The sequence below is a fragment of the Rhea pennata genome, chromosome 12, assembly GCF_028389875.1.
Source record: "Rhea pennata isolate bPtePen1 chromosome 12, bPtePen1.pri, whole genome shotgun sequence".
Taxonomy (NCBI): domain Eukaryota; kingdom Metazoa; phylum Chordata; class Aves; order Rheiformes; family Rheidae; genus Rhea; species Rhea pennata.
Genome location: NC_084674.1, coordinates 24,457,133 through 24,467,264, shown reverse-complemented (window position 1 = coordinate 24,467,264; position 10,132 = coordinate 24,457,133).

The window sequence follows — 10,132 nt, the reverse complement described above, 5'->3', positions numbered from 1 at the left end:
AAATCCATGCTGACTACTCCTGATCACCTTCTTGTCATTCATGTGCTTGGAAAGGGCTTCCCAGAGGATTTGCTCCATCACCTTCCCAGGGATCGAGGTGAGGCTGACCGGCCTGTAGTTCCACAGATCCTCCTCCTTGCCCTTCTGGAAGATGTCTGGGTGACATTAGCTTTCTTCCGGGCTGGAGGAACCTCCCTCAGTTGCCACAGCCTTTCAAAGATAGTCAGGAGCAGCCTCACAAGGACATCGGCCAGCTCCCTCGGCACTCGTGGGTGCATCAGATCAGGTCCCATGGACTCAGAGATGTCCAGTTAGTTTAAGGCCATCACCGCCCACACCCATTCAAGACATGCAAGTAGGCCCAAGACTCAGCTCACCTTAAGAAAAATCCGTTTTTAAAAATGTCTATTTATTTGAGTTGGTTTGATTTGAAGAGTAAGCCAGTCGAACAGGGAGCTCCAAAGCCCATGCAACCATCACTCACAAAGTCCAGGCCCTCAATGTCTGCACCACCGCATCACCCTCCCCCATGTACTCTGCCACTCATCTGCTTCTTTCCCTAAATCAGACCGCCAGAGACTTGCACAGCCACAAAGCAGCCCCCACATCCCCAAGCTCTCCTCCCACCGCTCCCTGCCACGGGGCACCCACCACCAACACCACCTGTGGCTGCCCACAAAGCTCTCTCCCAGCCCCACAGGCTCCAAAGCATCCCTTGCTGGATGGCCAGGACAGGCAAAAGCCTTCCCAAGGGTGCTTTTTTCCTGCAGCTAAAAGGTTGGAACTGCACAGCAAAAACTCCCCAGCCCCACCCTACCTGACAGCTGCCCTGGACCTCCATCTCACACCTCCAGGAACCTGTGCACACAAACAAGTCTTATCTGGCCTTCTCCCCGAATGTCTGCAAAGAGCACACAAACACAGACCTCACTGGACTAGCAGAAGCAAGTTTGTCATGCTTGAAATGGAAAAAAAAGAAAACCACAAGGAAGGGCTCCTGCCACGGAGCAGTTAATGCCCAAACTATCCGCATGCTCAAATAACACATGCATGTGCACACGCGCATGCCCACGCACGCATGCACACACACACATACACAGGGTCAGAAACAGCGCAGACAGCAGTCCCCTTCTGACTGTAAAGTGACAAGATGAGGTTAAGAAGCTACTCCTCATGAAAGTTTTGAGCCCGTTGATACTCCACAGTTTTTAAACAACCCACAGAGCAATGTTGCATCTGAGAGAGAAAGTCTGCCTCAAGGCTTGCCATTCCCTTGGAAGCCAAGTAGGGACTGGTGAAGGGAAACCTGTCTGTGACAGTTTTTCTACCATATTCTGGAGGGCCATGGGGTCATGCTGATGGGATGGAATATATCTTCTTCCAAGTTGCCATCAAGAATGTGAGACGACTTGTTTCACAGTGCATATGAAATGGGATGTTTCTGGGCAGTATTTGGACAATGTCTTCCCCACGCTGTGGTTTTCTGCAGCAGAGAATGAGCTTGTTTTCAGCCAAGGAAGCTGCCACCAGGGAAGAGCTGCCAGGCTGCAGAGGGCGTCCCCCACTGGTGTGCCGACTTTGCTTTTGTCTATAGACAAAAGGGGGATCAGTTTCTGGAGTGCCTTCCCTGCGGGAACCCTCCCGGCCTTGCTCCAGGGTTGCCCCGAGGAGCAGAAAGCAGTGCCGCTGTGCCCAGCGTTATCTCAGAAACGGCTGGCTTGAAGGGCCTTGCCAGTGGCCTTACTTGTTGCCAACGCCCTGAGCGTAAGGTAACTTCTCAAAAGCTCCCTCAGGGACAAAGTGAGTGTTGAGGGTCCTGTGAGGTGAGCACAACCGTTGCCTATGCACGAGGCCAGCAGACCTCGCTTGGAGAGTTTGCCTTTGCCTTTCCCAAGGAGTATTAGCAGGCAAAAGCCCCGGCTCTGCCACAAAACAGGAGTGCGAGGAGAGCGAGGCATCAGGCCTAAGCAGCCGAGAGGCTGATGAGGCAGGAATAAAGGAAGGGGCATGAGGGAAGGGGCAGAGGAGAATGGGAAAGAAAGAGAGCCCACCAAAGAGGCAGGCAACAGACAGCACTGGTAAGAGCTGCTGCATTCCCATGCTGGCTCTTGGCCCCAGATGTGCTACCCCTGGGGTCTGGTCAGCCTCTGGGTGCCTTCAGGCTTTGCGCTGGGGACAGCTGGCTCCAGCCCATGCCAGGGAGTGACCAGCGTTCACCCAGACTGGCCCAGAGCAGAGACCCTGGTGTTTTGGGCGGGGACATGGTGAGCAAAAGACTCAGAGCGCGAAGCAGAACTTTGGTAGCATTCAGGCAGCTAAGTCACCAAGTCGCCCCCCAAAACATTCCCCTCACCTGCTGACCAGCAAGGCAGTCCCTAAAATGCCCCATCAGGGCATGGCCCAGAGGGAGGGCCTCCTGGGACAGGGGGCTACCCGCTCTTCATGCTCCCACGTGCCCTTTCCCTGCCCCTCCAAAGCTGCCCTGCTGCCCCTCACAGGTTCACACCCCTTTCCGCCAAGGGGAGGCTCACACCAACTCAGAAAGGCAGTTTATTTCCGTGGGAACAACACATTTCTGTTGTAACCGCCCAGCTTGTGGTCCCACTGCTCTTTGTTCTGGAGGCTGCACATCACCAAAGCGCTGAGGGGTTGAGGAGAAAGACGTTGAGTCACTCGTGACATTGAGGTGCCTTCTGGAAATCTGATGGCGCAGCCCAGCTCCCCACTTGGTTTCAAGGCAAGGGATGCTTGGCCTGGGCCAAGGCCAGGCCCAGGCCAAGCTCCAAAGCCACTCTGGGTCCTGGGGCAGCAGGCAGGAAAGCACCCTCTTTCCCCCAGGCTGTGGCACAAGGGGCTTTGCAGGGGCAGGGACCCTGCCTGGGTTGGGGGCTATTTACCGGTGGTTCTCCTCCTGCTGCTTCAGCCTCTGGTGGTTTTGCTCCACCTTTTCCTTCCACCTGTCCCGAAGAACTTTGTAGGATGCCGTGAGCTGCATGTTCTGCTTTGCTCGCGGTGGCAGATGCCTGCAACAGGAGTAACAAAGTCCCTGTCCCTCTCCCCTGGCAGCCTTGGGGCTTCTTCCCTCCTCAGCCCCTGCACACCCACACGAGCAGAAATCAGGGGCTGTCCTATGCCATGCCCCAGAGCTGAGGGACTTGGGGTGCCAGCACCTCCGCGGGTGGGGGTGTGGGTGTGTGTCGTGGCCCACCGTCCCAGGACCTGGCTTGGAGCTCGCTCGCCTGGGCACACTCACATTTCGGGTAGCGTGCCTGTGTCTGGGGAACAGCGCTGGCCAAGGTGGAGTGGCTTCTTCAAAACTGGCATCTGTTTCGCAAGGGCAAGAAGAACAAAGGGTTTCGGGATGCAGGAGTGAACAGGGGAAACAGCACTGGCCCATTCGCAGGGCAGGCGCCTAGTCCTCGTATAGTCCTGCTCAGGCTAGGCAGGGAGCTGACAAAATGGGTTACAGTAGCTGGGCCCCTACAGCTCCGTGCCCAGCACGTCTGGGTCCAAGTGGCTCAAGCCAGCTGCCCCGGAGGCCTGGTTCCCAGGGCGAGGACCGGCACCCCAGGCAGACGTTGCAACCCCCCAGCTGCCCTCTCTGCAGCGCCTGGCTCCTCCTGGGCCCGGGATCTGGCTGCAGCCATCTTCCTCCTCGGAAGGAGTCTGCTAGCTTGGGCGCTGCTCCTCGGAGGTAGCAGTGTGGTTGAGGCTGGGCTGCCTGCAAGGCTCCACCGACCTGGAGGTAGGAAATGCCCCTTTTTCAGAGGGCTGTCAAAGGCATGCCCTACCTTTTCCTGAAGCCGGGCGCTTTTCTCCAGCACAGCCTGCTCTTGCTCCAGTGCTGCTTGCTCCCGCGTCTGTTTGAAGAGGGAGCCACGGGCAGCTCTTGGAACAGGCTGTGTGGTACGGCAGGCCGTTTCCTGGGGGGGGTGCACAGGAGGGCAACAGGATTAGACTTCTGTGTTTGGGGAGGGGGCATTTTGGGAGGGGGTGTTGCTGGCTTTTGCTCTTCACCCTCTCTTCTGGCCCTGCTCTTGAGCCTCACCGGCTGAGGTTTGGCCCCTGCTGGCACAGCAGGAAACCTGCTCTCTTATGCCCTCCCTGAGCAGGGACTAAAGAGGCACCGGCATGCCTTGCATGCCTTCAAAGCTAGGCAGCCCCCATTTCTGGCATTAACAAAACCCTGGAAGAGTTTTTGCAGGCATTTTGTGAGCAGCCAGACTGAAAATGCTGCTGCAAAAGTCGAGCCAAACTTGTACCGTTTCAGGACACAGTGGCCCAAAGAGGCCACTGAATGTTCTTGGGACCACGTGCTGAGGGCCCTTGACAGAGCGCGTCTCATAGCACCGAGCTTTTCTGCCAGTCGGTGAGATGCAAGCCTTACCCGGCGCCCCGTCACGCACCTGTGCTGCAGCCCTGGGAGCTGCGCCAGCAGGGCCAGTCCGAGGTCGGGCAGGAGGATGCGGGAGGTGTTCCATGTCCACCTCTTTCTCCAGTGAGCTGTCCGTGAGGTGGCCCAACAGGTTGCTACTGGTCCTGAGAAGACACCACAGGATGGGAGGCTCCCACACAAACTGGTGCACGCTTGCCATCCAGCAAGAGAACAACCTGGACTAGGACGTGTGTCAGGAGCCCTTCCGAAGCCCTGGGGCCAGCATGTCCAAAGGGGCCGTCTCTGCTGCACAGGTGCAAGTGCGCCCCTCACCCCTTCCGCCAAGGCTCTCACCTGGCAGCAGGCTTCTTCTCTGTGCCTTGCCGCCGCCTGCCTGCCCCCCAACTTGGCAGCATGGGGAGACAAAGCTCCTTGCGGTGCTGCAGGAGCTTGCCAGGACGCTGCTCTGTAAGTAGGAAAGGAGGAAGCTCTTCAGCACAGCCCATTCCAACCTGGCTGCTGTCACCCGGCGTGGGACAGGGACCCAACATGCTCAGGAGGCAGGCAGCTTTTGCCTTACCTTCGCTGGGGCTGGTGCTCCTGAGCTCTCCCGCCTTTTTCTTCCCCCAGGGGGAGCGAGCGGGGGTAGCCGTGGCTTCTGCACTGCCTTCCCCCATAAGCCGAAACCTGGAAACCAGAAGACAGGGCCCCAGATAGGCCCCAGACTCAGCTCACCTTAAGAAAAATCCGTTTTTAAAAAATGTCTATTTATTTGATTTGATTTGAAGAGTAAGCCAGTCGAACAGGGAGCTTCAAGGCCCATGCAGCCATCATTCACAAAGGCAAGACCCTCACTGTCAGCACCACCGCATCACCCTCCCCCATGTACTCTGCCACTCATCTGCTTCTTTCCCTAAATCAGACCGCCAGAGACATGCACAGCCACAAAGCAGCCCCGCATCCCGCAGCTCTCCTCCCACTGCTCCCTGCCCTGGCATCTTGCTGCCACCAATGCTCCTCCCTGCCCTCTGAGACCTCCTTGCCTGCCAACAGCTTGGCATCCATGGGTGCTTCTTTGGGAGTTTTTGGCTATGTCCCTCAAAGGCAGAGAACCGGGCCTAAATTCCTCTGAGCCCTGAGCCCCAGCAGTGCACGCTCGCGAGCAGGAGCTGGGAAGGCACCTCTCAGTCAGCCAAGGGCTGCAGGGGAAACACACTCACCTGGGGAACACACGGACAGGGCTAGGCTGGGTCCAGGGAGCAGTGGTCTTTCCACTGGGGACAACCGGATCCGCTGCCCATGGTCTCTGCAATGCAGCACAGACATATTGAGAGGTTAGCAAGGCGGCTTTCTGCCTGCTGCCAAAGGCAGCAGCCCTTCCTCCTGCTCCAAGAGGAGCCTGCCACCCCAAACTCCTCTTCTAAGCCCTCCAACATGCACATTAGCCCCTCGTCTGGCGTGGAGAGATTGGAGAACGGCTAACGTGTGTGCTAGGCTTTTAGTACGGACAAGGATCAAGGAACTCAGGACACCCTCTCCTTGCGAGTGGAGAATTTGGGGGGGCCAAGCACTGGGGAAGGTGTTCGACTAGCCCGCCAACCTGGGACAGCCACCGAGGCCAGGGTGCTTCTCCTTCAAGAGACTTCCCAAAGAAAAGGAAGTAGGCCTGGAAAGCTGAGCAACTCACGCTGCGAAGGGCTGCAATCAGGCTTGCAGAGTTCTCCAGCCGTTGGATACAGCTGGCGTAAAAGCTCATGCAGACCCTGTCTCCTTGGCGGGCCAGAACACCGACGTCCCTGAGGGCAAAGGTGACGTTCTCCTTGTTCCCCAGGTGGAAAGAGAACAAGTGGATGGTCTCTTCCACACAGCTTCCCACTGCACGCTGTGACAAGGAGGTGGCCAGGGACAATTGCCGGTAGTTCAACGGCACGATTTTGATGTTGTCTGCAAGGAAGATGAACAATGTGAGTGCTACAGCAGGCTAGATTTCCATTGCTGCGCCACCAAGGAATGCAAGTGGTGTGGAGCCACTTGTTAGGGCAGCTCAGAGAGAGAGAGAGAGCCTGACTTCCTGCAGTATTTGCAACAAAAGACTCCAGAGAAGGCCCTTCTCAGAAACAGCTCTCAAGGTTGTTGGTGGTGGGCTGTCTGAGGGGAGCAGTAGCCATTCTCCCACCTCTGGAGGGAATTCCCTGCTTCTAGTGGTATCCTTGGGTGCATTAGGAAGGGTGTTGCCAGCAGGTCAGCGGAGGTGATCCTGCCCCTCTACTCAGCCCTGGGGAGGCCACATCTCGAGTACTGCGTCCAGTTCTGGGCTCCCCAGCACAAGAGAGATATGGAGCTACCGGGGAGAGTCCAGCATAGCGCTACGAAGATGGTCAGAGGACTGCAGCATGTGCCCTATGAGGAAGAGCTTTGAGAGCTGGGTCTGTTTAGCCTGGAAAAGATGTTAGGGAGTCTCCTTCTCTGGAGACAGCCAAAACCCACCTGCATGCAATCCTGTCTAACATGCTCTAGGTGACCCTGCTTGAGCAGGGAGGTTGGACTAGAGGACCTCCAGAGGCCCCTTACAACCCTGTGATTCTGTGATTCTCCCTTTGATTCTGTGATTTGCCCCTTGCAAAGAGCAGGGAGTACATGCCCACCCCCCATACGCGGAAGCAGAGGGTGGCCACTGCTTTCTCACCAGGAAGAGTCACTTTGGGGCACCCGAGCCCCTGCGGCCAGACCATCTGCATGCCCAACTTGAAGATGGGTCTTCGAACCATCAGCACTTTTTCTGCACCCAGGCACAATGGCTCTCGGACTGTGCAGAAGGTGCCAAGCCCCGCTACCAGGACACCCTGCACACGGAAAAGACAAAAAGGCTGATGCACAGGCATTCTGGAGATGGAAAAAGTGAGGACTGTCAGAGTGTGGTGAAGCTGCTCTGTGCCCTCGCTGCTGCTGAGGTGCAATGGGACAAGGTGGAGCACTTTGGAAGGCTTTGGAGGAAAGGCACTTTCTCCATCTTTGGTCCAGATTTTGTCCTCACCCTCCTCCAAGTATTTCCTCCCATCCCAGAGCTTGAGAAGATCCCAGGGCCCCCTAAGAGCACAGGCGGAGGAAAATGCCTCCGTCTCTCTGCTTTGTCTCTCTGTTCTAGCCACAGGGAAAAGAGAAGCCCCACAAGGTGCTGAATGCTTTCTCCCTCTAGATCTGCACGTGGTTTCTCTCCCAGCTTGCCAAGGAGCTGCTCTGCAGCATGCAGGCCGGTGGCAGTGTGCTGCTGTGGCGCTGGGGGAAGGATTTCTCCCTGAGGCCCAGGGCTCCCTGGACACCTGAAACCACTCGGGGTGAGGGGGACCAGCACACCAGCCCACCTTGTCCTGCGTCAGCTGTTCCAGGATGTAATGGGACACAGCGTCCCAAATCGCCACAATCTCTGGAGAGCAAGGGAAAGACACATCAGGCCCTGCATGAGCCAGCTCACAACCTCTCAGCAAGCTGCTCAGCCAGGGGGTGACAGATGCAGGCGTAGGCAAACCCTCCAAAAAACCACCACCCCAGCTGCCAAGGTGGCCTCTGCCCCCATTTCAGGCCGCCAGCCTTACTCTGAGCCCAGTGGCGGTCCAGAGCAGAAAGGGGGACAGGGGAAGGGTTGGGCATAAGGGCAGTGGCCACCTGACCCCTGGCAAGGGATGCCACCTCCAAGCGCAAAACATCTTCTGCCCGCTGGACGTGTCTAAGGATGCAGGGAGGAAGAAACAAAGGGGATCCCAAAGAAGAAGCCGCCTTGGATTTTTCACAAGGTGCGGGATTTGTTTCCAACAGGGGCATTTGCGGCAGGGCCTGGACAGCCCTGTGGGAGCGCAAGGACACCTCAGGCTCCTGGAAAGGGGAACCCTTGCCTCCCAGAGCCAGTTCCCAAAGGGGGACCCCCCTCCCAGGCAGACCTCACCCTGGATTGCCACTCCATGAGCAGAGGGAGCTGTGCCCAGAGGAGCCCCAGGACCAAGACCCAGGAGTCCCGGCTGCCGCTTTGTCTCTCAAGCCGGACAGGACCCTCAGGCCGGGCTCTCACAACAACCCCCAGCCCTGTGCAGGGCTACAGCCCAGGGGCCACAGCTCTTTTGACAGCTAACAGTTTCTGCGGCACCCCGGGAAGCAGCTGCCAAAGCCCTTACCCTCCGTGGAGAGCTGCAGGAGCGTCGGGAACAAGACCCTGCACTCCGGGCTGATGGTCTCCGTCCAGGAGCCTTCCATCTCGTTTGCCCCCTTGCCCTTGGCTCGCCTCTGCCGCACGGCAGAAAGGATTCTCTTCCCACTTCCTCGCTCAAGACTTCTCTCCAAAGTGCCCCTGCTCTTCAGCCCGTTGGTGAGGGGACCCCAGAGCAGCCCCGCTGCCTCCTGTCCCCACTCCTTGCCACTGAGCTGCTCCAAAGAGTAGCAGTGGACCAGAGCACTGCGACCAGTGCCCAGCAGCACCCGGGCCTCGCAGGGAAGTGCCACACCCTGCCCCATCACTGGGGACAGGCACCTCCTTGTGAGGCGGCATGTCCCCCTGTCACCTCAGCCCATGTCATCGGGGGGTTCATGAGGTCACCAGCATGGAGCTGGCCCACCCAGGGAAGGTATGGAGGGATTTCCCCTCTTGCCCTGGGAAACAGGCAGCTCCCTTCCCCCCAGCCGTGTGGCAAAAGTTGCTGACAAATACATCAGCAATGTCTCTGGAGGGTGCCAAAGCCTGTGAAATGTGGAAAATGGGGCACTGTAGAAGCCGCTTCTGCCCCCAAGCACTGACAGCTCTCTGCTACTGGGAACCCTTGCGGGGAGGCAGCTTTGGGAGCTGGTCTGGTGGTTGGCTTTTTTCAGAGGTGGCCTCAAAGTGTCCCTCCAGAAAACAGAGAGGAAGGCAGAAGCACTGCACAAGGAAAAGCATTTCAGATATGCCAGTGTCCCGTGAAATCCACCGAAGGTGTGTGTGGATCGCTGCCTTCCACATCAGCCAGAGTAAGGGCAGCTCCCGAGTTAGCTGGGCTGTTTTCAGAACAGATTTCTGTGCTACTGAAAACCGGTGGATCCCTCTTGACCGCCTGTGCATCTGGATGTACAGAGAGAAAACACACAGCTCTCATGAACCGCTAACGCCTTTTTCCTGTCTTGAACTCCCTGATCCTGGAAGTGGCTCTGCATGGCAAGAGTGTGAGCAGAAGCTCAAGAAAGGCACCAAGTCTGCCTTGCTGAACTCAACAGGAGACTCGGAGCTTCTGTTGGAGTATGGGCTTTTTTCCCCAAAACAAGCAACTTGAAGAAAGCATTCAGGTTGCACTTCTGGAAGAAGAAATTCCTCGTAGTGCGTACCAGGGATCCGGTGCCACCAGCTTTGTGCACAGGGAGTTCAGGTCCTCTATGTCTACACCGTGTGGATCCCAGGGACTCCCCGTCTCTGAGGGAGGGAGGCCATGCTGCTGGCCAGGCCAGTGTGTGCAGTCTCCCAGGCCACCCAAACGCCACTCCCAGCAGGCAAAGTTCTGGCTGCAGCTAGAGTGTCGTGGTGGCCTTGCAGCTCCTGGCCTCAGCCACTTCAGCTGAGTCCTGCGCAGACAAGGGGACTGCCCTGTGCCGTTCCTCGGGCACGGAGTGGCAGAAGCAGTCCTCAGTTTCCCAGGCAGAAAGGCCAGGAGGCAGCACGCGTGACAAATGGATATGCTGGGGTCAGGCAGGGCAGGGGTGGCCCCTCACTCACTGCCGGGTCACCACCGCACTACAGCAAGC